The sequence below is a fragment of the Taudactylus pleione genome, unplaced genomic scaffold (genome assembly GCF_031769625.1).
Source record: "Taudactylus pleione unplaced genomic scaffold, aTauple2 ptg000550l, whole genome shotgun sequence".
Classification (NCBI taxonomy): Eukaryota; Metazoa; Chordata; class Amphibia; order Anura; family Myobatrachidae; genus Taudactylus; species Taudactylus pleione.
Window position 1 is genome coordinate 2738542 of NW_028284952.1, and position 23783 is coordinate 2762324.

Here is a 23783-nt window from a genome sequence, read left to right on the forward strand (position 1 = left end):
TTTCATTTTTCAACTTATCATTGAATTTACTTGAGTTAAGCAGTAAAAGAGGTCTAAAGTTAATGTTTTTGAGCACCTACAGCCAAACCACACTGGACATGCCCAATCTCATCTGATCTTGGAAGCAATGCGGTGTTTGGCCTGGTTACTACTTGGATGGGAGACCACCTGGGAATACCAGGTGCTGTAGGTAATTTTATACAGCCAAAACTTTCTTTTCTATTACAATTTACATTTAATTTTTTCAACTTATCAATGAATTTACTTGAGTTAAGAAGTAAAAGAGGTCTAAAGTTAATGTTTTTGAGCACCTACAGCCAAAGCACACTGGACATGCCCAATCTCGTCTGATCTTGGAAGCTATGCAGTGTTGGGCCTGGTTAGTACTTGGACAGGAGACCACCTGGGAATACCAGGTGCTGTAGGTAATTTTATATAGCCATAACATTCTTTTCTATTACATTTTACATTACATTTTTTCATCTTATCAATGAATTTACTTGAGTTAAGAAGTAAAAGAGGTCTAAAGTTAATGTTTTTGAGCACCTACAGTCAAACCACACTGGACATGCACAATCTCGTCTGATCTTGGAAGCTATGCAGTGTTGGTCCTGGTTAGTACTTGGATGGGAGACCCCCTGGGAATACCAGGTGCTGTAGCTAATTTTATACTGCCATAACATTCTTTTCTATTACATTTTACATTTAATTTTTTCAACATATCAATGAATTTACTTGAGTTAAGAAGTAATAGAGGTCTAAATTTAATGCTTTTGAGCACCTACAGCCAAACCACACTGGACATGCCCAATCTCGTCTGATCTTGTAAGCTTTGCTGTGTTGGGCCTGGTTTGTACTTGGATGGGAGACCACCTGGGAATACCAGTACCTGTTGGAAATTTTATACAGCCAAAACATTCTTTTCTATTAAATTTTACATCTAATATTTTCAACTTATCAATGAATTTACTTGAGTTAAGAAGTAAAAGAGGTCTAAAATTAATGTTTTTGAGCACCTACAGCCAAACCACACTGGACATTCCCAATCTTGTTTGATCTTGGAAACTATGTAGTGTTGGGCCTGGTTAGTACTTGGATGGGAGACCACCTGGGAATACCAGGTGCTGTAGGTAATTTTATACTGCCATAACATTCTTTTCTATTACATTTTACATTTAATTTTTTCAGCTTATCAATGAATTTACTTGAGTTAAGAAGTAATAGAGGTCTAAAGTTAAGGCTTTGGGCACCTACAGCCAAACCACACTGGACATGCCCAATCTCGTCTGATCTTGGAAGCTATGCAGTGTTGGGCCTGGTTAGTACTTGGATGGGAGACCACCTGGGACTACCAGGTGCTGTAGGTAATTTTATATAGTCATAACATTCTTTTCTATTACATTTTACATTCCATTTTTTCAACTTATCAATGAATTAACTTGAGTTAAGAAGTAAAAGAGGTCTAAAGTTAATGTTTTTGAGCACCTACAGTCAAACCACACTGGACATGCCCAATCTCGTCTGATCTTGAAAGCTATGCAGTGTTGGGCCTGGTTAGTACTTGGATGGGAGACCACCTGGGAATGCGAGGTGCTGTAGGTAATTTTATACTACCACAACATTCTTTTCTATTACATTTTTCATTTCATTTTTCAACTAATCATTGAATTTACTTGAGTTAAGAAGTAAGAGGTCTAAAGTTAATGTTTTTGAGCACCTACAGCCAAACCACACTGGACATGCCCAATCTCGTCTGAACTTGGAAGCTATGCAGTGTTGGGCCTGGTAAGTACTTGGATGGGAGACCACCTGGGAATACCAGGTGCTGTAGATAATTTTATACTGCCATAACATTCTTTTCTATTACATTTTACATTTAATTTTTTCAACTTATCAATGAATTTACTTGAGTTAAGAAGTAATAGAGGTCTAAAGTTAATGGTTTTGAGCACCTACAGCCAAACCACACTGGACATGCCCAATCTCGTCTGAACTTGAAAGCTATGCAGTGTTGGGCCTGGTTAGTACTTGGATGGGAAACAACCTGGGAATACCAGGTGCTGTATGTAATTTTATACTGCCATAACATTCTTTTCTATTACATTTTACATTTAATTTTTTCAAATTATCAATGAATTTACTTGAGTTAAGAAGTAATAGAGGTCTAAAATTAATGGTTTTGGGCACCTACAGCCAAACCACACTGGACATGCCCAATATCGTCTGATTTTGGAAGCTATGCAGTGTTGGGCCTGGTTAGTACATGAATGGGAGACCACCTGGGAATACCAGGTGCTGTAGGTAATTTTATACTGCCATAACATTCGTTTCCATTACATTTTACATTTCATTTTTCAACTTATCATTGAATTTACTTGAGTTAAGAAGTAAAAGAGGTCTAAAGTTAATGTTTTTGAGCACCTACAGCCAAACCATACTGGACATGCCCAATCTCATCTGATCTTGGAAGCTATGCAGTGGTGGGCCTCGTTAGTACTTGGATGGGAGACCACCTAGTAATCCCAGGTGCTGTAGGTAATTTTATACTGCCATAACATTCTTTTCTACTACATTTTACATTTAATTTTTTCAACTTATCAATGAATTTACTTGAGTTAAGAAGTAATAGAGGTCTAAAGTTAATGCTTTTGAGCACCTACAGCCAAACCACACTGGACATGCCCAATCTCGTCTGATCTTGGAAGCTATGCAGTGTTGGGCCTGGTTAGTACTTGGATGGGAGACCACCTGGGAATACCAGGTGCTGTAGGTAATTTTATATAGCCATAACATTCTTTTCTATTACATTTTACATTACATTTTTTCAACTTATCAATGAATTTACTTGAGTTAAGAAGTAAAAGAGGTCTAAAGTTAATGTTTTTGAGCACCTACAGTCAAACCACACTGGACATGCCCAATTTCATCTGATCTTGGAAGCTATGCAGTGTTGGGCCTGGTTAGTACTTGGATGGGAGACCACCTGGGAATACCAGGTGCTGTAGGTAATTTTATACTGCCATAACATTCTTTTCCATTACATTTTACATTTAATTTTTTCAACTTATCAATGAATTTACTTGAGTTAAGAAGTAAAAGAGGTCTAAAGTTAATGTTTTTGAGCACCTACTGCCAAACCACACTGGACATGCCCAATCTTGTTTGATCTTGGAAGCTATGCAGTATTGGGCCTAGTTAGTACTTGGATGGGAGACCACCTGGGAATACCAGGTGCTGTAGGTAATTTTATAGTGCCATGACATTCTTTTCTATTACATTTTACATTAAATTTTTTCAACTTATCAATGAATTTACTTGAGTTAAGAAGTAATAGAGGTCTAAAGATAATGGTTTTGGGCACCTACAGCCAAACCACACTGGACATGCCCAATCTCGTCTGATTTTGAAAGCTATGCAGTGTTGGGCCTGGTTAGTACTTGGATGGGAGACAACCTGGGAATACCAAGAGCTGTAGGTAATTTTATACTGCCAAAACATTCTTTTCTATTACATTTTACATTTCATTTTTCAACTTATCATTGAATTTACTTGAGTTAAGAAGTAAAAGAGGTCTAAAGTTAATGTTTTTGAGCACATACAGCCAAACCACACTGGACATGCCCAATCTCGTTTGATCTTGGAAGCTATGCAGTGTTGGGCCTGGTTAGTACTTTGATGGGAGACCACCTAGGAATCCCAGGTGCTGTAGGTAATTTTATACTGCCATAACAGTCTATTCTATTACATTTTACATTTAATTTTTTCAACTTATCAATGAATTTACTTGAGTTAAGAAGTAATAGAGGTCTAAAGTTAATGCTTTTGAGCACCTACAGCCAAACCACACTGGACATGCCCAATCTTGTTTGATCTTGGAAGCTATGCAGTGTTGGGCCTGGTTAGTACTTGGACGGGAGACCACTTGGGAATACCAGGTGCTGTAGGAAATTTTATATAGCCATAACATTCTTTTCTATTAAATTTTACATTACATTTTTTCAACTTATCAATGAATTTACTTGAGTTAAAAAGTAAAAGAGGTCTAAAGTTAATGTTTTTGAGCACCTGCTGTCAAACCACACTGGACATGCCCAATCTCGTCTGATCTTGAAAGCTATGCAGTGTTGGGCCTGGTTAGTACTTGGATGGGAGACCCCCTGGGAATGCCAGGTGCTGTAGGTAATTTTATACTGCCATAACATTCTTTTCTATTACATTTTACATTTAATTTTTTCAACTTATCAATGAATTTACTTGAGTTAAGAAGTAATAGAGGTCTAAATTTAATGCTTTTGAGCACCTACAGCCAAACCACACTGGACATGCCCAATCTCATCTGATCTTATAAGCTATGCAGTGTTGGGCCTGGTTTGTACTTGGATGGGAGACCACCTTGGAATTGCAGTTGCTGTAGGAAATTTTATACAGCCAAAACATTCTTTTCTATTACATTTTACATTTAATTTTTTCAACTTATCAATGAATTTACTTGAGTTAAGAAGTAAAAGAGGTCTAAAGTTAATGTTTTTGAGCACCTACAGCCAAACCACACTGGACATGCCCAATCTCTTCTGATCTTGGAAGTTATGCAGTGTTGGGCCTGGTTAGTACTTGGATGGGAGACCACCTGGGAATACCAGGAGCTGTAGGTAATTTTATACTGCCATAACATTATTTTCTATTACATTTTACATTTAATTTTTTCAACTTATCAATGAATTTACTTGAGTTAAGAAGTAATAGAGGTCTAAAGTTAATGTTTTTGAGCACCTACAGCCAAACCACACTGGACATGCCCAATCTCGTCTGATATTGGAAGCTATGCAGTGTTGGGCCTGGTTAGTACTTGGATGGGAGAACACATGGGAATACCAGGTGCAATAGGTAATTTTATACTGCCATAACATTCTTTTCTATTACATTTTACATTTCATTTTTCAACTAATCATTGAATTTGCTTGAGTTAAGAAGTAAAAGAGGTCTAAAGTTAATGTTTTTGAGCACCTACAGCCAAACTATACTGGACATGCCCAATCTCATCTGATCTTGGAAGCTATGCAGTGTTGGGCCTTGTTCGTACTTGGATGGGAGACTACCTGGGAATGCCAGGTGCTGTAGGTAATTTTATGCAGCCATAACATTCTTTTCTATTACATTTTACTTTTAATTTTTTCAACTTATCAATGAATTTACTTGAGTTAAGAAGTAAAAGAGGTCTAAAGTTAATGTTTTTGAGCACCTACAGTCAAACCACAGAGGACATGCCTAATCTCATCTGTTCTTGGAAGTTATGCAGTGTTGGGCCTGGTTAGTACTTGGATGGGAGACCACCTGGGAATACTAGTGGCTGTAGGTAATTTTATACTGCCAAAACATTCTTTTCTATTACATTTTACATTTCATTTTTCAACTTATCATTGAATTTACTTGAGTTAAGCAGTAAAAGAGGTCTAAAGTTAATGTTTTTGAGCACCTACAGCCAAACCGCACTGGACATGCCCAATCTCGTCTGATTTTGGAAGCTATGCAGTGTTGGGCCTGGTTAGTACTTGGATGGGAGACCACCTGGGAATACCAGGTGCTGTAGGTAATTTTATATAGCCATAACATTCTTTTCTATTACATTTTACATTACATTTTTTCAACTTATCAATGAATTTACTTGAGTTAAGAAGTAAAAGAGGTCTAAAGTTAATGCTTTTGAGCACCTACAGCCAAACCACACTGGACATGCCCAATCTCGTTTGGTCTTGGAAGCTATGCAGTGTTGGGCATGGTTAGTACTTGGATGGGAGACCACCTGGGAATACCAGGTGCTGTAGGTAATTTTATATAGCCATAACATTCTTTTCTATTACATTTTACATTACATTTTTTCAACTTATCAATGAATTTACTTGAGTTAAGAAGTAAAAGAGGTCTAAAGTTAATGTTTTTGAGCACCTACAGCCAAAGCACACTGGACAATAACAATCTCATCTGATCTTGGAAGCTATGCAGTGTTGGGCCTGGTTAGTACTTCGATGGGAGACCACCAGGGAATACCAGATGCTGTAGGTAATTTTATACTGCCATAACATTCTTTTCTATTACATTTTACATTTAATTTTTTCAACTTATCAATGAATTTACTTGAGTTAAGAAGTAAAAGAGGTCTAAAATTAATGTTTTTGAGCGCCTACAGCCAAACCACACTGGACATGCCCAATCTCGTCTGATCTTGCAAACTATGCAGTGTTGGGCCTGGTTTGTACTTGGATGGGAAACCACCTGGGAATACCAGGTGCTGTAGGTAATTTTAGACAGCCAAAACATTCTTTTCTATTACATTTTACATTTAATTTTTTCAACTTATCAATGAATTTACTTGAGTTAAGAAGTAAAACAGGTCTAAAGTTAATGTTTTTGAGCACCTACAGCCAAACCACGCTGGACTTGCCCAATCTCATCTGATCTTGGAAACTATGCAGTGTTGGGCCTGGTTAGTACTTGGATGGGAGACCACCTGGGAATACCAGGAGCTGTAGATAATTTTATACTGCCATAACATTCTTTTCTATTAAATTTTACATTTCATTTTTCAAATAATCATTGAATTTACTTGGGTTAAGAAGTAAAAGAGGTCTAAAGTTAATGTTTTTGAGCACCTACAGCCAAACCACATTGGACATGCCCAATCTTGTCTGAACTTGGAAGCTAAGCAGTGTTGTGCGTGGTTAGTGTTTGGATGGGAGACCACCTGGGAATACCAGGTGCTGTAGGTAATTTTATACTGCCATAACATTCTTTTCTATTACATTTTACATTTAATTTTTTCAACTTATCAATGAATTTACTTGAGTTAAGAAGTAATAGAGGTCTAAAGTTAATGGTTTTGGGCACCTACAGCCAAACCACACTGGACATGCCCAATCTCGTCTGATCTTGGAAGCTATGCAGTGTTGGGCCTGGTTAGTACTTGGATTGGAGACCACCTGGGAATACCAGGAGCTGTAGGTAATTTTATACTGCCAAAACATTCTTTTCTATTACATTTTACATTTCATTTTTCAACTTATCATTGAATTTACTTGAGTTAAGAAGTAAAAGAGGTCTAAAGTTAATGTTTTTGAGCACCTACAGCCAAACCACACTGGACATGCCCAATCTAGTCTGATTTTGGAAGGCTATGCAGTGTTGGGCCTGGTTAGTACTTGGATGGGAGACCACCTAGGAATCCCAGGTGCTGTAGGTAATTTTATACTGCCATAACAGTCTATTCTATTACATTTTACATTTAATTTTTTCAACTTATCAATGAATTTACTTGAGTTAAGAAGTAATAGAGGTCTAAAGTTAATGCTTTTGAGCATCTACAGCCAAACCACACTGGACATGCCCAATCTCATCTGATCTTGGAAGCTATGTAGTGTTGGGCCTGGTTAGTACTTGGATGGGAGACCCCCTGGGAATACCAGGTGCTGTAGGTAATTTTATACTACCATAACATTCTTTTCTATTACATTTTACATTTAATTTTTTTAACTTATCAATGAATTTACTTGAGTTAAGAAGTAATAGAGGTCTAAAGTTAATGTTTTTGAGCACCGACAGCCAAACCACACTGGACATGCCCAATCTCGTCTGATCTTGGAAGCAATGCGGTGTTTGGCCTGGTTACTACTTGGGTGGGAGACCACCTGGGAATACCAGGTGCTGTAGGTAATTTTATACAGCCAAAACATTCTTTTCTATTACAATTTACATTTAATTTTTTCAACTTATCAATGAATTTACTTGAGTTAAGAAGTAAAAGAGGTCTAAAGTTAATGTTTTTGAGCACCTACAGCCAAAGCACACTGGACATGCCCAATCTCGTCTGATCTTGGAAGCTATGCAGTGTTGGGCCTGGTTAGTACTTGGACAGGAGACCACCTGGGAATACCAGGTGCTGTAGGTAATTTTATATAGCCATAACATTCTTTTCTATTACATTTTACATTACATTTTTTCAACTTATCAATGAATTTACTTGAGTTAAGAAGTAAAAGAGGTCTAAAGTTAATGTTTTTGAGCACCTACAGTCAAACCACACTGGACATGCCCAATCTCGTCTGATCTTGGAAGCTATGCAGTGTTGGGCCTGGTTAGTACTTGGATGGGAGACCACTTGGGAATACCAGGTGCTGTAGGTAATTTTATATAGCCATAACATTCTTTTCTATTACATTTTACATTACATTTTTTCAACTTATCAATGAATTTACTTGAGTTAAGAAGTAAAAGAGGTCTAAAGTTAATGCTTTTGAGCACCTACAGCCAAACCACACTGGACATGCCCAATCTTGTTTGATCTTGGAAGCTATGCAGTGTTGGGCCTGGTTAGTACTTGGACGGGAGACCACTTGGGAATACCAGGTGCTGTAGGTAATTTTATACTGCCATAACAGTCTATTCTATTACATTTTACATTTAATTTTTTCAACTTATCAATGAATTTACTTGAGTTAAGAAGTAATAGAGGTCTAAAGTTAATGCTTTTGAGCACCTACAGCCAAACCACACTGGACATGCCCAATCTTGTTTGATCTTGGAAGCTATGCAGTGTTGGGCCTGGTTAGTACTTGGACGGGAGACCACTTGGGAATACCAGGTGCTGTAGGAAATTTTATATAGCCATAACATTCTTTTCTATTAAATTTTACATTACATTTTTTCAACTTATCAATGAATTTACTTGAGTTAAAAAGTAAAAGAGGTCTAAAGTTAATGTTTTTGAGCACCTGCTGTCAAACCACACTGGACATGCCCAATCTCGTCTGATCTTGAAAGCTATGCAGTGTTGGGCCTGGTTAGTACTTGGATGGGAGACCCCCTGGGAATGCCAGGTGCTGTAGGTAATTTTATACTGCCATAACATTCTTTTCTATTACATTTTACATTTAATTTTTTCAACTTATCAATGAATTTACTTGAGTTAAGAAGTAATAGAGGTCTAAATTTAATGCTTTTGAGCACCTACAGCCAAACCACACTGGACATGCCCAATCTCATCTGATCTTATAAGCTATGCAGTGTTGGGCCTGGTTTGTACTTGGATGGGAGACCACCTTGGAATTGCAGTTGCTGTAGGAAATTTTATACAGCCAAAACATTCTTTTCTATTACATTTTACATTTAATTTTTTCAACTTATCAATGAATTTACTTGAGTTAAGAAGTAAAAGAGGTCTAAAGTTAATGTTTTTGAGCACCTACAGCCAAACCACACTGGACATGCCCAATCTCTTCTGATCTTGGAAGTTATGCAGTGTTGGGCCTGGTTAGTACTTGGATGGGAGACCACCTGGGAATACCAGGAGCTGTAGGTAATTTTATACTGCCATAACATTATTTTCTATTACATTTTACATTTAATTTTTTCAACTTATCAATGAATTTACTTGAGTTAAGAAGTAATAGAGGTCTAAAGTTAATGTTTTTGAGCACCTACAGCCAAACCACACTGGACATGCCCAATCTCGTCTGATATTGGAAGCTATGCAGTGTTGGGCCTGGTTAGTACTTGGATGGGAGAACACATGGGAATACCAGGTGCAATAGGTAATTTTATACTGCCATAACATTCTTTTCTATTACATTTTACATTTCATTTTTCAACTAATCATTGAATTTGCTTGAGTTAAGAAGTAAAAGAGGTCTAAAGTTAATGTTTTTGAGCACCTACAGCCAAACTATACTGGACATGCCCAATCTCATCTGATCTTGGAAGCTATGCAGTGTTGGGCCTTGTTCGTACTTGGATGGGAGACTACCTGGGAATGCCAGGTGCTGTAGGTAATTTTATGCAGCCATAACATTCTTTTCTATTACATTTTACTTTTAATTTTTTCAACTTATCAATGAATTTACTTGAGTTAAGAAGTAAAAGAGGTCTAAAGTTAATGTTTTTGAGCACCTACAGTCAAACCACAGAGGACATGCCTAATCTCATCTGTTCTTGGAAGTTATGCAGTGTTGGGCCTGGTTAGTACTTGGATGGGAGACCACCTGGGAATACTAGTGGCTGTAGGTAATTTTATACTGCCAAAACATTCTTTTCTATTACATTTTACATTTCATTTTTCAACTTATCATTGAATTTACTTGAGTTAAGCAGTAAAAGAGGTCTAAAGTTAATGTTTTTGAGCACCTACAGCCAAACCGCACTGGACATGCCCAATCTCGTCTGATTTTGGAAGCTATGCAGTGTTGGGCCTGGTTAGTACTTGGATGGGAGACCACCTGGGAATACCAGGTGCTGTAGGTAATTTTATATAGCCATAACATTCTTTTCTATTACATTTTACATTACATTTTTTCAACTTATCAATGAATTTACTTGAGTTAAGAAGTAAAAGAGGTCTAAAGTTAATGCTTTTGAGCACCTACAGCCAAACCACACTGGACATGCCCAATCTCGTTTGGTCTTGGAAGCTATGCAGTGTTGGGCATGGTTAGTACTTGGATGGGAGACCACCTGGGAATACCAGGTGCTGTAGGTAATTTTATATAGCCATAACATTCTTTTCTATTACATTTTACATTACATTTTTTCAACTTATCAATGAATTTACTTGAGTTAAGAAGTAAAAGAGGTCTAAAGTTAATGTTTTTGAGCACCTACAGCCAAAGCACACTGGACAATAACAATCTCATCTGATCTTGGAAGCTATGCAGTGTTGGGCCTGGTTAGTACTTCGATGGGAGACCACCAGGGAATACCAGATGCTGTAGGTAATTTTATACTGCCATAACATTCTTTTCTATTACATTTTACATTTAATTTTTTCAACTTATCAATGAATTTACTTGAGTTAAGAAGTAAAAGAGGTCTAAAATTAATGTTTTTGAGCGCCTACAGCCAAACCACACTGGACATGCCCAATCTCGTCTGATCTTGCAAACTATGCAGTGTTGGGCCTGGTTTGTACTTGGATGGGAAACCACCTGGGAATACCAGGTGCTGTAGGTAATTTTAGACAGCCAAAACATTCTTTTCTATTACATTTTACATTTAATTTTTTCAACTTATCAATGAATTTACTTGAGTTAAGAAGTAAAACAGGTCTAAAGTTAATGTTTTTGAGCACCTACAGCCAAACCACGCTGGACTTGCCCAATCTCATCTGATCTTGGAAACTATGCAGTGTTGGGCCTGGTTAGTACTTGGATGGGAGACCACCTGGGAATACCAGGAGCTGTAGATAATTTTATACTGCCATAACATTCTTTTCTATTAAATTTTACATTTCATTTTTCAAATAATCATTGAATTTACTTGGGTTAAGAAGTAAAAGAGGTCTAAAGTTAATGTTTTTGAGCACCTACAGCCAAACCACATTGGACATGCCCAATCTTGTCTGAACTTGGAAGCTAAGCAGTGTTGTGCGTGGTTAGTGTTTGGATGGGAGACCACCTGGGAATACCAGGTGCTGTAGGTAATTTTATACTGCCATAACATTCTTTTCTATTACATTTTACATTTAATTTTTTCAACTTATCAATGAATTTACTTGAGTTAAGAAGTAATAGAGGTCTAAAGTTAATGGTTTTGGGCACCTACAGCCAAACCACACTGGACATGCCCAATCTCGTCTGATCTTGGAAGCTATGCAGTGTTGGGCCTGGTTAGTACTTGGATTGGAGACCACCTGGGAATACCAGGAGCTGTAGGTAATTTTATACTGCCAAAACATTCTTTTCTATTACATTTTACATTTCATTTTTCAACTTATCATTGAATTTACTTGAGTTAAGAAGTAAAAGAGGTCTAAAGTTAATGTTTTTGAGCACCTACAGCCAAACCACACTGGACATGCCCAATCTAGTCTGATTTTGGAAGGCTATGCAGTGTTGGGCCTGGTTAGTACTTGGATGGGAGACCACCTAGGAATCCCAGGTGCTGTAGGTAATTTTATACTGCCATAACAGTCTATTCTATTACATTTTACATTTAATTTTTTCAACTTATCAATGAATTTACTTGAGTTAAGAAGTAATAGAGGTCTAAAGTTAATGCTTTTGAGCATCTACAGCCAAACCACACTGGACATGCCCAATCTCATCTGATCTTGGAAGCTATGTAGTGTTGGGCCTGGTTAGTACTTGGATGGGAGACCCCCTGGGAATACCAGGTGCTGTAGGTAATTTTATACTACCATAACATTCTTTTCTATTACATTTTACATTTAATTTTTTTAACTTATCAATGAATTTACTTGAGTTAAGAAGTAATAGAGGTCTAAAGTTAATGTTTTTGAGCACCGACAGCCAAACCACACTGGACATGCCCAATCTCGTCTGATCTTGGAAGCAATGCGGTGTTTGGCCTGGTTACTACTTGGGTGGGAGACCACCTGGGAATACCAGGTGCTGTAGGTAATTTTATACAGCCAAAACATTCTTTTCTATTACAATTTACATTTAATTTTTTCAACTTATCAATGAATTTACTTGAGTTAAGAAGTAAAAGAGGTCTAAAGTTAATGTTTTTGAGCACCTACAGCCAAAGCACACTGGACATGCCCAATCTCGTCTGATCTTGGAAGCTATGCAGTGTTGGGCCTGGTTAGTACTTGGACAGGAGACCACCTGGGAATACCAGGTGCTGTAGGTAATTTTATATAGCCATAACATTCTTTTCTATTACATTTTACATTACATTTTTTCAACTTATCAATGAATTTACTTGAGTTAAGAAGTAAAAGAGGTCTAAAGTTAATGTTTTTGAGCACCTACAGTCAAACCACACTGGACATGCCCAATCTCGTCTGATCTTGGAAGCTATGCAGTGTTGGGCCTGGTTAGTACTTGGATGGGAGACCACTTGGGAATACCAGGTGCTGTAGGTAATTTTATATAGCCATAACATTCTTTTCTATTACATTTTACATTACATTTTTTCAACTTATCAATGAATTTACTTGAGTTAAGAAGTAAAAGAGGTCTAAAGTTAATGCTTTTGAGCACCTACAGCCAAACCACACTGGACATGCCCAATCTTGTTTGATCTTGGAAGCTATGCAGTGTTGGGCCTGGTTAGTACTTGGACGGGAGACCACTTGGGAATACCAGGTGCTGTAGGAAATTTTATATAGCCATAACATTCTTTTCTATTAAATTTTACATTACATTTTTTCAACTTATCAATGAATTTACTTGAGTTAAAAAGTAAAAGAGGTCTAAAGTTAATGTTTTTGAGCACCTGCTGTCAAACCACACTGGACATGCCCAATCTCGTCTGATCTTGAAAGCTATGCAGTGTTGGGCCTGGTTAGTACTTGGATGGGAGACCCCCTGGGAATGCCAGGTGCTGTAGGTAATTTTATACTGCCATAACATTCTTTTCTATTACATTTTACATTTAATTTTTTCAACTTATCAATGAATTTACTTGAGTTAAGAAGTAATAGAGGTCTAAATTTAATGCTTTTGAGCACCTACAGCCAAACCACACTGGACATGCCCAATCTCGTCTGATCTTATAAGCTATGCAGTGTTGGGCCTGGTTTGTACTTGGATGGGAGACCACCTTGGAATTGCAGGTGCTGTAGGAAATTTTATACAGCCAAAACATTCTTTTCTATTACATTTTACATTTAATTTTTTCAACTTATCAATGAATTTACTTGAGTTAAGAAGTAAAAGAGGTCTAAAGTTAATGTTTTTGAGCACCTACTGCCAAACCACACTGGACATGCCCAATCTTGTTTGATCTTGGAAGCTATGCAGTATTGGGCCTGGTTAGTACTTGGATGGGAGACCACCTGGGAATACCAGGTGCTGTAGGTAATTTTATAGTGCCATGACATTCTTTTCTATTACATTTTACATTTAATTTTTTCAACTTATCAATGAATTTACTTGAGTTAAGAAGTAAAAGAGGTCTAAAGATAATGGTTTTGGGCACCTACAGCCAAACCACACTGGACATGCCCAATCTCGTCTGATCTTGAAAGCTATGCAGTGTTGGGCCTGGTTAGTACTTGGATGGGAGACAACCTGGGAATACCAAGAGCTGTAGGTAATTTTATACTGCCAAAACATTCTTTTCTATTACATTTTACATTTCATTTTTCAACTTATCATTGAATTTACTTGAGTTAAGAAGTAAAAGAGGTCTAAAGTTAATGTTTTTGAGCACATACAGCCAAACCACACTGGACATGCCCAATCTCGTCTGATCTTGGAAGCTATGCAGTGTTGGGCCTGGTTAGTACTTTGATGGGAGACCACCTAGGAATCCCAGGTGCTGTAGGTAATTTTATACTGCCATAACAGTCTATTCTATTACATTTTACATTTAATTTTTTCAACTTATCAATGAATTTACTTGAGTTAAGAAGTAATAGAGGTCTAAAGTTAATGCTTTTGAGCACCTACAGCCAAACCACACTGGACATGCCCAATCTTGTTTGATCTTGGAAGCTATGCAGTGTTGGGCCTGGTTAGTACTTGGACGGGAGACCACTTGGGAATACCAGGTGCTGTAGGAAATTTTATATAGCCATAACATTCTTTTCTATTAAATTTTACATTACATTTTTTCAACTTATCAATAAATTTACTTGAGTTAAGAAGTAAAAGAGGTCTAAAGTTAATGTTTTTGAGCACCTGCTGTCAAACCACACTGGACATGCCCAATCTCGTCTGATCTTGAAAGCTATGCAGTGTTGGACCTGGTTAGTACTTGGATGGGAGACCCCCTGGGAATGCCAGGTGCTGTAGGTAATTTTATACTGCCATAACATTCTTTTCTATTACATTTTACATTTCATTTTTCAACTAATCATTGAATTTGCTTGAGTTAAGAAGTAAAAGAGGTCTAAAGTTAATGTTTTTGAGCACCTACAGCCAAACTATACTGGACATGCCCAATCTCGTCTGATCTTGGAAGCTATGCAGTGTTGGGCCTTGTTCGTACTTGGATGGGAGACTACCTGGGAATGCCAGGTGCTGTAGGTAATTTTATGCAGCCATAACATTCTTTTCTATTACATTTTACTTTTAATTTTTTCAACTTATCAATGAATTTACTTGAGTTAAGAAGTAAAAGAGGTCTAAAGTTAATGTTTTTGAGCACCTACAGTCAAACCACAGAGGACATGCCCAATCTCATCTGTTCTTGGAAGTTATGCAGTGTTGGGCCTGGTTAGTACTTGGATGGGAGACCACCTGGGAATACTAGGAGCTGTAGGTAATTTTATACTGCCAAAACATTCTTTTCTATTACATTTTACATTTCATTTTTCAACTTATCATTGAATTTACTTGAGTTAAGCAGTAAAAGAGGTCTAAAGTTAATGTTTTTGAGCACCTACAGCCAAACCGCACTGGACATGCCCAATCTCGTCTGATTTTGGAAGCTATGCAGTGTTGGGCCTGGTTAGTACTTGGATGGGAGACCACCTGGGAATACCAGGTGCTGTAGGTAATTTTATATAGCCATAACATTCTTTTCTATTACATTTTACATTACATTTTTTCAACTTATCAATGAATTTACTTGAGTTAAGAAGTAAAAGAGGTCTAAAGTTAATGCTTTTGAGCACCTACAGCCAAACCACACTGGACATGCCCAATCTCGTTTGGTCTTGGAAGCTATGCAGTGTTGGGCATGGTTAGTACTTGGATGGGAGACCACCTGGGAATACCAGGTGCTGTAGGTAATTTTATATAGCCATAACATTCTTTTCTATTACATTTTACATTACATTTTTTCAACTTATCAATGAATTTACTTGAGTTAAGAAGTAAAAGAGGTCTAAAGTTAATGTTTTTGAGCACCTACAGCCAAAGCACACTGGACAATAACAATCTCATCTGATCTTGGAAGCTATGCAGTGTTGGGCCTGGTTAGTACTTCGATGGGAGACCACCAGGGAATACCAGATGCTGTAGGTAATTTTATACTGCCATAACATTCTTTTCTATTACATTTTACATTTAATTTTTTCAACTTATCAATGAATTTACTTGAGTTAAGAAGTAAAAGAGGTCTAAAATTAATGTTTTTGAGCGCCTACAGCCAAACCACACTGGACATGCCCAATCTCGTCTGATCTTGCAAACTATGCAGTGTTGGGCCTGGTTTGTACTTGGATGGGAAACCACCTGGGAATACCAGGTGCTGTAGGTAATTTTAGACAGCCAAAACATTCTTTTCTATTACATTTTACATTTAATTTTTTCAACTTATCAATGAATTTACTTGAGTTAAGAAGTAAAACAGGTCTAAAGTTAATGTTTTTGAGCACCTACAGCCAAACCACGCTGGACTTGCCCAATCTCATCTGATCTTGGAAACTATGCAGTGTTGGGCCTGGTTAGTACTTGGATGGGAGACCACCTGGGAATACCAGGAGCTGTAGATAATTTTATACTGCCATAACATTCTTTTCTATTACATTTTACATTTCATTTTTCAAATAATCATTGAATTTACTTGGGTTAAGAAGTAAAAGAGGTCTAAAGTTAATGTTTTTGAGCACCTACAGCCAAACCACATTGGACATGCCCAATCTTGTCTGAACTTGGAAGCTAAGCAGTGTTGTGCGTGGTTAGTGTTTGGATGGGAGACCACCTGGGAATACCAGGTGCTGTAGGTAATTTTATACTGCCATAACATTCTTTTCTATTACATTTTACATTTAATTTTTTCAACTTATCAATGAATTTACTTGAGTTAAGAAGTAATAGAGGTCTAAAGTTAATGGTTTTGGGCACCTACAGCCAAACCACACTGGACATGCCCAATCTCGTCTGATCTTGGAAGCTATGCAGTGTTGGGCCTGGTTAGTACTTGGATTGGAGACCACCTGGGAATACCAGGAGCTGTAGGTAATTTTATACTGCCAAAACATTCTTTTCTATTACATTTTACATTTCATTTTTCAACTTATCATTGAATTTACTTGAGTTAAGAAGTAAAAGAGGTCTAAAGTTAATGTTTTTGAGCACCTACAGCCAAACCACACTGGACATGCCCAATCTAGTCTGATTTTGGAAGGCTATGCAGTGTTGGGCCTGGTTAGTACTTGGATGGGAGACCACCTAGGAATCCCAGGTGCTGTAGGTAATTTTATACTGCCATAACAGTCTATTCTATTACATTTTACATTTAATTTTTTCAACTTATCAATGAATTTACTTGAGTTAAGAAGTAATAGAGGTCTAAAGTTAATGCTTTTGAGCATCTACAGCCAAACCACACTGGACATGCCCAATCTCATCTGATCTTGGAAGCTATGTAGTGTTGGGCCTGGTTAGTACTTGGATGGGAGACCCCCTGGGAATACCAGGTGCTGTAGGTAATTTTATACTACCATAACATTCTTTTCTATTACATTTTACATTTAATTTTTTTAACTTATCAATGAATTTACTTGAGTTAAGAAGTAATAGAGGTCTAAAGTTAATGTTTTTGAGCACCGACAGCCAAACCACACTGGACATGCCCAATCTCGTCTGATCTTGGAAGCAATGCGGTGTTTGGCCTGGTTACTACTTGGGTGGGAGACCACCTGGGAATACCAGGTGCTGTAGGTAATTTTATACAGCCAAAACATTCTTTTCTATTACAATTTACATTTAATTTTTTCAACTTATCAATGAATTTACTTGAGTTAAGAAGTAAAAGAGGTCTAAAGTTAATGTTTTTGAGCACCTACAGCCAAAGCACACTGGACATGCCCAATCTCGTCTGATCTTGGAAGCTATGCAGTGTTGGGCCTGGTTAGTACTTGGACAGGAGACCACCTGGGAATACCAGGTGCTGTAGGTAATTTTATATAGCCATAACATTCTTTTCTATTACATTTTACATTACATTTTTTCAACTTATCAATGAATTTACTTGAGTTAAGAAGTAAAAGAGGTCTAAAGTTAATGTTTTTGAGCACCTACAGTCAAACCACACTGGACATGCCCAATCTCGTCTGATCTTGGAAGCTATGCAGTGTTGGGCCTGGTTAGTACTTGGATGGGAGACCACTTGGGAATACCAGGTGCTGTAGGTAATTTTATATAGCCATAACATTCTTTTCTATTACATTTTACATTACATTTTTTCAACTTATCAATGAATTTACTTGAGTTAAGAAGTAAAAGAGGTCTAAAGTTAATGCTTTTGAGCACCTACAGCCAAACCACACTGGACATGCCCAATCTTGTTTGATCTTGGAAGCTATGCAGTGTTGGGCCTGGTTAGTACTTGGACGGGAGACCACTTGGGAATACCAGGTGCTGTAGGAAATTTTATATAGCCATAACATTCTTTTCTATTAAATTTTACATTACATTTTTTCAACTTATCAATGAATTTACTTGAGTTAAAAAGTAAAAGAGGTCTAAAGTTAATGTTTTTGAGCACCTGCTGTCAAACCACACTGGACATGCCCAATCTCGTCTGATCTTGAAAGCTATGCAGTGTTGGGCCTGGTTTGTACTTGGATGGGAGACCACCTTGGAATTGCAGGTGCTGTAGGAAATTTTATACAGCCAAAACATTCTTTTCTATTACATTTTACATTTAATTTTTTCAACTTATCAATGAATTTACTTGAGTTAAGAAGTAAAAGAGGTCTAAAGTTAATGTTTTTGAGCACCTACTGCCAAACCACACTGGACATGCCCAATCTTGTTTGATCTTGGAAGCTATGCAGTATTGGGCCTGGTTAGTACTTGGATGGGAGACCACCTGGGAATACCAGGTGCTGTAGGTAATTTTATAGTGCCATGACATTCTTTTCTATTACATTTTACATTTAATTTTTTCAACTTATCAATGAATTTACTTGAGTTAAGAAGTAAAAGAGGTCTAAAGATAATGGTTTTGGGCACCTACAGCCAAACCACACTGGACATGCCCAATCTCGTCTGATCTTGAAAGCTATGCAGTGTTGGGCCTGGTTAGTACTTGGATGGGAGACAACCTGGGAATACCAAGAGCTGTAGGTAATTTTATACTGCCAAAACATTCTTTTCTATTACATTTTACATTTCATTTTTCAACTTATCATTGAATTTACTTGAGTTAAGAAGTAAAAGAGGTCTAAAGTTAATGTTTTTGAGCACATACAGCCAAACCACACTGGACATGCCCAATCTCGTCTGATCTTGGAAGCTATGCAGTGTTGGGCCTGGTTAGTACTTTGATGGGAGACCACCTAGGAATCCCAGGTGCTGTAGGTAATTTTATACTGCCATAACAGTCTATTCTATTACATTTTACATTTAATTTTTTCAACTTATCAATGAATTTACTTGAGTTAAGAAGTAATAGAGGTCTAAAGTTAATGCTTTTGAGCACCTACAGCCAAACCACACTGGACATGCCCAATCTTGTTTGATCTTGGAAGCTATGCAGTGTTGGGCCTGGTTAGTACTTGGACGGGAGACCACTTGGGAATACCAGGTGCTGTAGGAAATTTTATATAGCCATAACATTCTTTTCTATTAAATTTTACATTACATTTTTTCAACTTATCAATAAATTTACTTGAGTTAAGAAGTAAAAGAGGTCTAAAGTTAATGTTTTTGAGCACCTGCTGTCAAACCACACTGGACATGCCCAATCTCGTCTGATCTTGAAAGCTATGCAGTGTTGGACCTGGTTAGTACTTGGATGGGAGACCCCCTGGGAATGCCAGGTGCTGTAGGTAATTTTATACTGCCATAACATTCTTTTCTATTACATTTTACATTTCATTTTTCAACTAATCATTGAATTTGCTTGAGTTAAGAAGTAAAAGAGGTCTAAAGTTAATGTTTTTGAGCACCTACAGCCAAACTATACTGGACATGCCCAATCTCGTCTGATCTTGGAAGCTATGCAGTGTTGGGCCTTGTTCGTACTTGGATGGGAGACTACCTGGGAATGCCAGGTGCTGTAGGTAATTTTATGCAGCCATAACATTCTTTTCTATTACATTTTACTTTTAATTTTTTCAACTTATCAATGAATTTACTTGAGTTAAGAAGTAAAAGAGGTCTAAAGTTAATGTTTTTGAGCACCTACAGTCAAACCACAGAGGACATGCCCAATCTCATCTGTTCTTGGAAGTTATGCAGTGTTGGGCCTGGTTAGTACTTGGATGGGAGACCACCTGGGAATACTAGGAGCTGTAGGTAATTTTATACTGCCAAAACATTATTTTCTATTACATTTTACATTTCATTTTTCAACTTATCATTGAATTTACTTGAGTTAAGCAGTAAAAGAGGTCTAAAGTTAATGTTTTTGAGCACCTACAGCCAAACCGCACTGGACATGCCCAATCTCGTCTGATTTTGGAAGCTATGCAGTGTTGGGCCTGGTTAGTACTTCGATGGGAGACCACCAGGGAATACCAGATGCTGTAGGTAATTTTATACTGCCATAACATTCTTTTCTATTACATTTTACATTTAATTTTTTCAACTTATCAATGAATTTACTTGAGTTAAGAAGTAAAAGAGGTCTAAAATTAATGTTTTTGAGCGCCTACAGCCAAACCACACTGGACATGCCCAATCTCGTCTGATCTTGCAAACTATGCAGTGTTGGGCCTGGTTTGTACTTGGATGGGAAACCACCTGGGAATACCAGGTGCTGTAGGTAATTTTAGACAGCCAAAACATTCTTTTCTATTACATTTTACATTTAATTTTTTCAACTTATCAATGAATTTACTTGAGTTAAGAAGTAAAAGAGGTCTAAAGTTAATGTTTTTGAGCACCTACAGTCAAACCACAGAGGACATGCCCAATCTCATCTGTTCTTGGAAGTTATGCAGTGTTGGGCCTGGTTAGTACTTGGATGGGAGACCACCTGGAAATACTAGGAGCTGTAGGTAATTTTATACTGCCAAAACATTCTTTTCTATTACATTTTACATTTCATTTTTCAACTTATCATTGAATTTACTTGAGTTAAGCAGTAAAAGAGGTCTAAAGTTAATGTTTTTGAGCACCTACAGCCAAACCACACTGGACATGCCCAATCTCATCTGATCTTGGAAGCAATGCGGTGTTTGGCCTGGTTACTACTTGGATGGGAGACCACCTGGGAATACCAGGTGCTGTAGGTAATTTTATACAGCCAAAACTTTCTTTTCTATTACAATTTACATTTAATTTTTTCAACTTATCAATGAATTTACTTGAGTTAAGAAGTAAAAGAGGTCTAAAGTTAATGATTTTGAGCACCTACAGCCAAAGCACACTGGACATGCCCAATCTCGTCTGATCTTGGAAGCTATGCAGTGTTGGGCCTGGTTAGTACTTGGACAGGAGACCACCTGGGAATACCAGGTGCTGTAGGTAATTTTATATAGCCATAACATTCTTTTCTATTACATTTTACATTACATTTTTTCAACTTATCAATGAATTTACTTGAGTTAAGAAGTAAAAGAGGTCTAAAGTTAATGTTTTTGAGCACCTACAGTCAAACCACACTGGACATGCACAATCTCGTCTGATCTTGGAAGCTATGCAGTGTTGGGCCTGGTTAGTACTTGGATGGGAGACCCCCTGGGAATACCAGGTGCTGTAGCTAATTTTATACTGCCATAACATTCTTTTCTATTACATTTTACATTTAATTTTTTCAACATATCAATGAATTTACTTGAGTTAAGAAGTAATAGAGGTCTAAATTTAATGCTTTTGAGCACCTACAGCCAAACCACACTGGACATGCCCAATCTCGTCTGATCTTGTAAGCTTTGCTGTGTTGGGCCTGGTTTGTACTTGGATGGGAGACCACCTGGGAATACCAGTACCTGTTGGAAATTTTATACAGCCAAAACATTCTTTTCTATTACATTTTACATCTAATATTTTCAACTTATCAATGAATTTACTTGAGTTAAGAAGTAAAAGAGGTCTAAAATTAATGTTTTTGAGCACCTACAGCCAAACCACACTGGACATTCCCAATCTTGTTTGATCTTGGAAACTATGTAGTGTTGGGCCTGGTTAGTACTTGGATGGGAGACCACCTGGGAATACCAGGTGCTGTAGGTAATTTTATACTGCCATAACATTCTTTTCTATTACATTTTACATTTAATTTTTTCAGCTTATCAATGAATTTACTTGAGTTAAGAAGTAATAGAGGTCTAAAGTTAAGGCTTTGGGCACCTACAGCCAAACCACACTGGACATGCCCAATCTCGTCTGATTTTGAAAGCTATGCAGTGTTGGGCCTGGTTAGTACTTGGATGGGAGACAACCTGGGAATACCAAGAGCTGTAGGTAATTTTATACTGCCAAAACATTCTTTTCTATTACATTTTACATTTCATTTTCAACTTATCATTGAATTTACTTGAGTTAAGAAGTAAAAGAGGTCTAAAGTTAATGTTTTTGAGCACATACAGCCAAACCACACTTGGACATGCCCAATCTCGTCTGATCTTGGAAGCTATGCAGTGTTGGGCCTGGTTAGTACTTTGATGGGAGACCACCTAGGAATCCCAGGTGCTGTAGGTAATTTTATACTGCCATAACAGTCTATTCTATTACATTTTACATTTAATTTTTTCAACTTATCAATGAATTTACTTGAGTTAAGAAGTAATAGAGGTCTAAAGTTAATGCTTTTGAGCACCTACAGCCAAACCACACTGGACATGCCCAATCTTGTTTGATCTTGGAAGCTATGCAGTGTTGGGCCTGGTTAGTACTTGGACGGGAGACCACTTGGGAATACCAGGTGCTGTAGGAAATTTTATATAGCCATAACATTCTTTTCTATTAAATTGTACATTACATTTTTTCAACTTATCAATGAATTTACTTGAGTTAAAAAGTAAAAGAGGTCTAAAGTTAATGTTTTTGAGCACCTGCTGTCAAACCACACTGGACATGCCCAATCTCGTCTGATCTTGAAAGCTATGCAGTGTTGGGCCTGGTTAGTACTTGGATGGGAGACCCCCTGGGAATGCCAGGTGCTGTAGGTAATTTTATACTGCCATAACATTCTTTTCTATTACATTTTACATTTAATTTTTTCAACTTATCAATGAATTTACTTGAGTTAAGAAGTAATAGAGGTCTAAATTTAATGCTTTTGAGCACCTACAGCCAAACCACACTGGACATGCCCAATCTCGTCTGATCTTATAAGCTATGCAGTGTTGGGCCTGGTTTGTACTTGGATGGGAGACCACCTTGGAATTGCAGTTGCTGTAGGAAATTTTATACAGCCAAAACATGCTTTTCTATTACATTTTACATTTAATTTTTTCAACTTATCAATGAATTTACTTGAGTTAAGAAGTAAAAGAGGTCTAAAGTTAATGTTTTTGAGCACCTACAGCCAAACCACACTGGACATGCCCAATCTCGTCTGATCTTGGAAGTTATGCAGTGTTGGGCCTGGTTAGTACTTGGATGGGAGACCACCTGGGAATACCAGGAGCTGTAGGTAATTTTATACTGCCATAACATTATTTTCTATTACATTTTACATTTAATTTTTTCAACTTATCAATGAATTTACTTGAGTTAAGAAGTAATAGAGGTCTAAAGTTAATGTTTTTGAGCACCTACAGCCAAACCACACTGGACATGCCCAATCTCGTCTGATATTGGAAGCTATGCAGTGTTGGGCCTGGTTAGTACTTGGATGGGAGAACACATGGGAATACCAGGTGCAATAGGTAATTTTATACTGCCATAACATTCTTTTCTATTACATTTTACATTTCATTTTTCAACTAATCATTGAATTTGCTTGAGTTAAGAAGTAAAAGAGGTCTAAAGTTAATGTTTTTG

At 37.3% G+C, this 23783-nt stretch overlaps 5 non-coding genes and 91 pseudogenes across 5 annotated transcripts; all 96 read left to right on the forward strand.

The window, feature by feature from the left end:
• The first annotated feature begins 74 nt into the window (after positions 1–74).
• LOC148493583 (5S ribosomal RNA) lies at positions 75–193 on the forward strand (annotated as a pseudogene).
• A 116-nt stretch (positions 194–309) lies between these two features.
• On the forward strand, positions 310–428 carry LOC148493584 (5S ribosomal RNA; annotated as a pseudogene).
• A 116-nt stretch (positions 429–544) lies between these two features.
• LOC148493585 (5S ribosomal RNA) lies at positions 545–663 on the forward strand (annotated as a pseudogene).
• A 351-nt stretch (positions 664–1014) lies between these two features.
• On the forward strand, positions 1015–1133 carry LOC148493586 (5S ribosomal RNA; annotated as a pseudogene).
• Positions 1134–1248: 115 nt separating this feature from the next.
• LOC148493587 (5S ribosomal RNA) lies at positions 1249–1367 on the forward strand (annotated as a pseudogene).
• Positions 1368–1483: 116 nt separating this feature from the next.
• Positions 1484–1602, forward strand: LOC148493588 (5S ribosomal RNA; annotated as a pseudogene).
• Positions 1603–1715: 113 nt separating this feature from the next.
• Positions 1716–1834, forward strand: LOC148493589 (5S ribosomal RNA; annotated as a pseudogene).
• A 116-nt stretch (positions 1835–1950) lies between these two features.
• LOC148493590 (5S ribosomal RNA) lies at positions 1951–2069 on the forward strand (annotated as a pseudogene).
• Positions 2070–2185: 116 nt separating this feature from the next.
• On the forward strand, positions 2186–2304 carry LOC148493591 (5S ribosomal RNA; annotated as a pseudogene).
• A 115-nt stretch (positions 2305–2419) lies between these two features.
• Positions 2420–2538, forward strand: LOC148493592 (5S ribosomal RNA; annotated as a pseudogene).
• Positions 2539–2654: 116 nt separating this feature from the next.
• LOC148493593 (5S ribosomal RNA) lies at positions 2655–2773 on the forward strand. The gene has a single exon (XR_015870234.1). It is a non-coding gene; the product is annotated as a 5S ribosomal RNA (ribosomal RNA).
• A 116-nt stretch (positions 2774–2889) lies between these two features.
• On the forward strand, positions 2890–3008 carry LOC148493594 (5S ribosomal RNA; annotated as a pseudogene).
• Positions 3009–3124: 116 nt separating this feature from the next.
• On the forward strand, positions 3125–3243 carry LOC148493595 (5S ribosomal RNA; annotated as a pseudogene).
• A 116-nt stretch (positions 3244–3359) lies between these two features.
• LOC148493596 (5S ribosomal RNA) lies at positions 3360–3478 on the forward strand (annotated as a pseudogene).
• Positions 3479–3593: 115 nt separating this feature from the next.
• Positions 3594–3712, forward strand: LOC148493597 (5S ribosomal RNA; annotated as a pseudogene).
• A 116-nt stretch (positions 3713–3828) lies between these two features.
• LOC148493598 (5S ribosomal RNA) lies at positions 3829–3947 on the forward strand (annotated as a pseudogene).
• A 116-nt stretch (positions 3948–4063) lies between these two features.
• LOC148493599 (5S ribosomal RNA) lies at positions 4064–4182 on the forward strand (annotated as a pseudogene).
• A 351-nt stretch (positions 4183–4533) lies between these two features.
• LOC148493600 (5S ribosomal RNA) lies at positions 4534–4652 on the forward strand (annotated as a pseudogene).
• Positions 4653–4768: 116 nt separating this feature from the next.
• On the forward strand, positions 4769–4887 carry LOC148493601 (5S ribosomal RNA; annotated as a pseudogene).
• Positions 4888–5002: 115 nt separating this feature from the next.
• LOC148493602 (5S ribosomal RNA) lies at positions 5003–5121 on the forward strand (annotated as a pseudogene).
• A 116-nt stretch (positions 5122–5237) lies between these two features.
• On the forward strand, positions 5238–5356 carry LOC148493603 (5S ribosomal RNA; annotated as a pseudogene).
• Positions 5357–5471: 115 nt separating this feature from the next.
• LOC148493604 (5S ribosomal RNA) lies at positions 5472–5590 on the forward strand (annotated as a pseudogene).
• Positions 5591–5706: 116 nt separating this feature from the next.
• Positions 5707–5825, forward strand: LOC148493605 (5S ribosomal RNA; annotated as a pseudogene).
• A 116-nt stretch (positions 5826–5941) lies between these two features.
• Positions 5942–6060, forward strand: LOC148493606 (5S ribosomal RNA; annotated as a pseudogene).
• A 116-nt stretch (positions 6061–6176) lies between these two features.
• Positions 6177–6295, forward strand: LOC148493607 (5S ribosomal RNA; annotated as a pseudogene).
• Positions 6296–6411: 116 nt separating this feature from the next.
• Positions 6412–6530, forward strand: LOC148493608 (5S ribosomal RNA; annotated as a pseudogene).
• A 115-nt stretch (positions 6531–6645) lies between these two features.
• Positions 6646–6764, forward strand: LOC148493609 (5S ribosomal RNA; annotated as a pseudogene).
• A 116-nt stretch (positions 6765–6880) lies between these two features.
• Positions 6881–6999, forward strand: LOC148493610 (5S ribosomal RNA; annotated as a pseudogene).
• A 115-nt stretch (positions 7000–7114) lies between these two features.
• LOC148493611 (5S ribosomal RNA) lies at positions 7115–7234 on the forward strand (annotated as a pseudogene).
• Positions 7235–7350: 116 nt separating this feature from the next.
• On the forward strand, positions 7351–7469 carry LOC148493612 (5S ribosomal RNA; annotated as a pseudogene).
• A 116-nt stretch (positions 7470–7585) lies between these two features.
• LOC148493613 (5S ribosomal RNA) lies at positions 7586–7704 on the forward strand (annotated as a pseudogene).
• A 116-nt stretch (positions 7705–7820) lies between these two features.
• On the forward strand, positions 7821–7939 carry LOC148493614 (5S ribosomal RNA; annotated as a pseudogene).
• A 116-nt stretch (positions 7940–8055) lies between these two features.
• On the forward strand, positions 8056–8174 carry LOC148493615 (5S ribosomal RNA). The gene has a single exon (XR_015871204.1). It is a non-coding gene; the product is annotated as a 5S ribosomal RNA (ribosomal RNA).
• Positions 8175–8290: 116 nt separating this feature from the next.
• Positions 8291–8409, forward strand: LOC148493616 (5S ribosomal RNA; annotated as a pseudogene).
• Positions 8410–8525: 116 nt separating this feature from the next.
• Positions 8526–8644, forward strand: LOC148493617 (5S ribosomal RNA; annotated as a pseudogene).
• Positions 8645–8760: 116 nt separating this feature from the next.
• LOC148493618 (5S ribosomal RNA) lies at positions 8761–8879 on the forward strand (annotated as a pseudogene).
• A 351-nt stretch (positions 8880–9230) lies between these two features.
• LOC148493619 (5S ribosomal RNA) lies at positions 9231–9349 on the forward strand (annotated as a pseudogene).
• Positions 9350–9465: 116 nt separating this feature from the next.
• On the forward strand, positions 9466–9584 carry LOC148493620 (5S ribosomal RNA; annotated as a pseudogene).
• Positions 9585–9699: 115 nt separating this feature from the next.
• On the forward strand, positions 9700–9818 carry LOC148493621 (5S ribosomal RNA; annotated as a pseudogene).
• Positions 9819–9934: 116 nt separating this feature from the next.
• Positions 9935–10053, forward strand: LOC148493622 (5S ribosomal RNA; annotated as a pseudogene).
• A 115-nt stretch (positions 10054–10168) lies between these two features.
• LOC148493623 (5S ribosomal RNA) lies at positions 10169–10287 on the forward strand (annotated as a pseudogene).
• Positions 10288–10403: 116 nt separating this feature from the next.
• On the forward strand, positions 10404–10522 carry LOC148493624 (5S ribosomal RNA; annotated as a pseudogene).
• A 116-nt stretch (positions 10523–10638) lies between these two features.
• Positions 10639–10757, forward strand: LOC148493625 (5S ribosomal RNA; annotated as a pseudogene).
• A 116-nt stretch (positions 10758–10873) lies between these two features.
• On the forward strand, positions 10874–10992 carry LOC148493626 (5S ribosomal RNA; annotated as a pseudogene).
• Positions 10993–11108: 116 nt separating this feature from the next.
• LOC148493627 (5S ribosomal RNA) lies at positions 11109–11227 on the forward strand (annotated as a pseudogene).
• Positions 11228–11342: 115 nt separating this feature from the next.
• On the forward strand, positions 11343–11461 carry LOC148493628 (5S ribosomal RNA; annotated as a pseudogene).
• Positions 11462–11577: 116 nt separating this feature from the next.
• Positions 11578–11696, forward strand: LOC148493629 (5S ribosomal RNA; annotated as a pseudogene).
• Positions 11697–11811: 115 nt separating this feature from the next.
• On the forward strand, positions 11812–11931 carry LOC148493630 (5S ribosomal RNA; annotated as a pseudogene).
• A 116-nt stretch (positions 11932–12047) lies between these two features.
• Positions 12048–12166, forward strand: LOC148493631 (5S ribosomal RNA; annotated as a pseudogene).
• Positions 12167–12282: 116 nt separating this feature from the next.
• Positions 12283–12401, forward strand: LOC148493632 (5S ribosomal RNA; annotated as a pseudogene).
• A 116-nt stretch (positions 12402–12517) lies between these two features.
• On the forward strand, positions 12518–12636 carry LOC148493633 (5S ribosomal RNA; annotated as a pseudogene).
• Positions 12637–12752: 116 nt separating this feature from the next.
• On the forward strand, positions 12753–12871 carry LOC148493634 (5S ribosomal RNA). The gene has a single exon (XR_015871205.1). It is a non-coding gene; the product is annotated as a 5S ribosomal RNA (ribosomal RNA).
• Positions 12872–12987: 116 nt separating this feature from the next.
• Positions 12988–13106, forward strand: LOC148493635 (5S ribosomal RNA; annotated as a pseudogene).
• Positions 13107–13222: 116 nt separating this feature from the next.
• Positions 13223–13341, forward strand: LOC148493636 (5S ribosomal RNA; annotated as a pseudogene).
• Positions 13342–13457: 116 nt separating this feature from the next.
• Positions 13458–13576, forward strand: LOC148493637 (5S ribosomal RNA; annotated as a pseudogene).
• A 116-nt stretch (positions 13577–13692) lies between these two features.
• Positions 13693–13811, forward strand: LOC148493638 (5S ribosomal RNA; annotated as a pseudogene).
• Positions 13812–13927: 116 nt separating this feature from the next.
• LOC148493639 (5S ribosomal RNA) lies at positions 13928–14046 on the forward strand (annotated as a pseudogene).
• A 115-nt stretch (positions 14047–14161) lies between these two features.
• Positions 14162–14280, forward strand: LOC148493640 (5S ribosomal RNA; annotated as a pseudogene).
• A 116-nt stretch (positions 14281–14396) lies between these two features.
• Positions 14397–14515, forward strand: LOC148493641 (5S ribosomal RNA; annotated as a pseudogene).
• A 116-nt stretch (positions 14516–14631) lies between these two features.
• LOC148493642 (5S ribosomal RNA) lies at positions 14632–14750 on the forward strand (annotated as a pseudogene).
• A 115-nt stretch (positions 14751–14865) lies between these two features.
• On the forward strand, positions 14866–14984 carry LOC148493643 (5S ribosomal RNA; annotated as a pseudogene).
• Positions 14985–15100: 116 nt separating this feature from the next.
• LOC148493644 (5S ribosomal RNA) lies at positions 15101–15219 on the forward strand (annotated as a pseudogene).
• A 115-nt stretch (positions 15220–15334) lies between these two features.
• Positions 15335–15453, forward strand: LOC148493645 (5S ribosomal RNA; annotated as a pseudogene).
• A 116-nt stretch (positions 15454–15569) lies between these two features.
• LOC148493646 (5S ribosomal RNA) lies at positions 15570–15688 on the forward strand (annotated as a pseudogene).
• A 116-nt stretch (positions 15689–15804) lies between these two features.
• Positions 15805–15923, forward strand: LOC148493647 (5S ribosomal RNA; annotated as a pseudogene).
• A 116-nt stretch (positions 15924–16039) lies between these two features.
• Positions 16040–16158, forward strand: LOC148493648 (5S ribosomal RNA; annotated as a pseudogene).
• A 116-nt stretch (positions 16159–16274) lies between these two features.
• LOC148493649 (5S ribosomal RNA) lies at positions 16275–16393 on the forward strand (annotated as a pseudogene).
• A 115-nt stretch (positions 16394–16508) lies between these two features.
• LOC148493650 (5S ribosomal RNA) lies at positions 16509–16627 on the forward strand (annotated as a pseudogene).
• A 116-nt stretch (positions 16628–16743) lies between these two features.
• On the forward strand, positions 16744–16862 carry LOC148493651 (5S ribosomal RNA; annotated as a pseudogene).
• A 115-nt stretch (positions 16863–16977) lies between these two features.
• On the forward strand, positions 16978–17097 carry LOC148493652 (5S ribosomal RNA; annotated as a pseudogene).
• Positions 17098–17213: 116 nt separating this feature from the next.
• LOC148493653 (5S ribosomal RNA) lies at positions 17214–17332 on the forward strand (annotated as a pseudogene).
• A 116-nt stretch (positions 17333–17448) lies between these two features.
• Positions 17449–17567, forward strand: LOC148493654 (5S ribosomal RNA; annotated as a pseudogene).
• A 116-nt stretch (positions 17568–17683) lies between these two features.
• On the forward strand, positions 17684–17802 carry LOC148493655 (5S ribosomal RNA; annotated as a pseudogene).
• A 116-nt stretch (positions 17803–17918) lies between these two features.
• LOC148493656 (5S ribosomal RNA) lies at positions 17919–18037 on the forward strand. Its single transcript, XR_015871206.1, has one exon. It is a non-coding gene; the product is annotated as a 5S ribosomal RNA (ribosomal RNA).
• A 116-nt stretch (positions 18038–18153) lies between these two features.
• LOC148493657 (5S ribosomal RNA) lies at positions 18154–18272 on the forward strand (annotated as a pseudogene).
• Positions 18273–18388: 116 nt separating this feature from the next.
• Positions 18389–18507, forward strand: LOC148493658 (5S ribosomal RNA; annotated as a pseudogene).
• A 116-nt stretch (positions 18508–18623) lies between these two features.
• Positions 18624–18742, forward strand: LOC148493659 (5S ribosomal RNA; annotated as a pseudogene).
• A 116-nt stretch (positions 18743–18858) lies between these two features.
• LOC148493660 (5S ribosomal RNA) lies at positions 18859–18977 on the forward strand (annotated as a pseudogene).
• A 115-nt stretch (positions 18978–19092) lies between these two features.
• LOC148493661 (5S ribosomal RNA) lies at positions 19093–19211 on the forward strand (annotated as a pseudogene).
• A 116-nt stretch (positions 19212–19327) lies between these two features.
• Positions 19328–19446, forward strand: LOC148493662 (5S ribosomal RNA; annotated as a pseudogene).
• A 116-nt stretch (positions 19447–19562) lies between these two features.
• LOC148493663 (5S ribosomal RNA) lies at positions 19563–19681 on the forward strand (annotated as a pseudogene).
• A 115-nt stretch (positions 19682–19796) lies between these two features.
• LOC148493664 (5S ribosomal RNA) lies at positions 19797–19915 on the forward strand (annotated as a pseudogene).
• Positions 19916–20031: 116 nt separating this feature from the next.
• On the forward strand, positions 20032–20150 carry LOC148493665 (5S ribosomal RNA; annotated as a pseudogene).
• A 115-nt stretch (positions 20151–20265) lies between these two features.
• On the forward strand, positions 20266–20384 carry LOC148493666 (5S ribosomal RNA; annotated as a pseudogene).
• A 116-nt stretch (positions 20385–20500) lies between these two features.
• LOC148493667 (5S ribosomal RNA) lies at positions 20501–20619 on the forward strand (annotated as a pseudogene).
• Positions 20620–20735: 116 nt separating this feature from the next.
• Positions 20736–20854, forward strand: LOC148493668 (5S ribosomal RNA; annotated as a pseudogene).
• A 115-nt stretch (positions 20855–20969) lies between these two features.
• LOC148493669 (5S ribosomal RNA) lies at positions 20970–21088 on the forward strand (annotated as a pseudogene).
• A 116-nt stretch (positions 21089–21204) lies between these two features.
• On the forward strand, positions 21205–21323 carry LOC148493670 (5S ribosomal RNA; annotated as a pseudogene).
• A 116-nt stretch (positions 21324–21439) lies between these two features.
• Positions 21440–21558, forward strand: LOC148493671 (5S ribosomal RNA; annotated as a pseudogene).
• Positions 21559–21909: 351 nt separating this feature from the next.
• Positions 21910–22028, forward strand: LOC148493672 (5S ribosomal RNA; annotated as a pseudogene).
• A 115-nt stretch (positions 22029–22143) lies between these two features.
• On the forward strand, positions 22144–22262 carry LOC148493673 (5S ribosomal RNA; annotated as a pseudogene).
• A 114-nt stretch (positions 22263–22376) lies between these two features.
• Positions 22377–22496, forward strand: LOC148493674 (5S ribosomal RNA; annotated as a pseudogene).
• A 116-nt stretch (positions 22497–22612) lies between these two features.
• Positions 22613–22731, forward strand: LOC148493675 (5S ribosomal RNA; annotated as a pseudogene).
• Positions 22732–22847: 116 nt separating this feature from the next.
• LOC148493676 (5S ribosomal RNA) lies at positions 22848–22966 on the forward strand (annotated as a pseudogene).
• A 351-nt stretch (positions 22967–23317) lies between these two features.
• LOC148493677 (5S ribosomal RNA) lies at positions 23318–23436 on the forward strand. Its single transcript, XR_015870549.1, has one exon. It is a non-coding gene; the product is annotated as a 5S ribosomal RNA (ribosomal RNA).
• A 116-nt stretch (positions 23437–23552) lies between these two features.
• Positions 23553–23671, forward strand: LOC148493678 (5S ribosomal RNA; annotated as a pseudogene).
• The last annotated feature ends 112 nt before the right edge of the window (positions 23672–23783 follow it).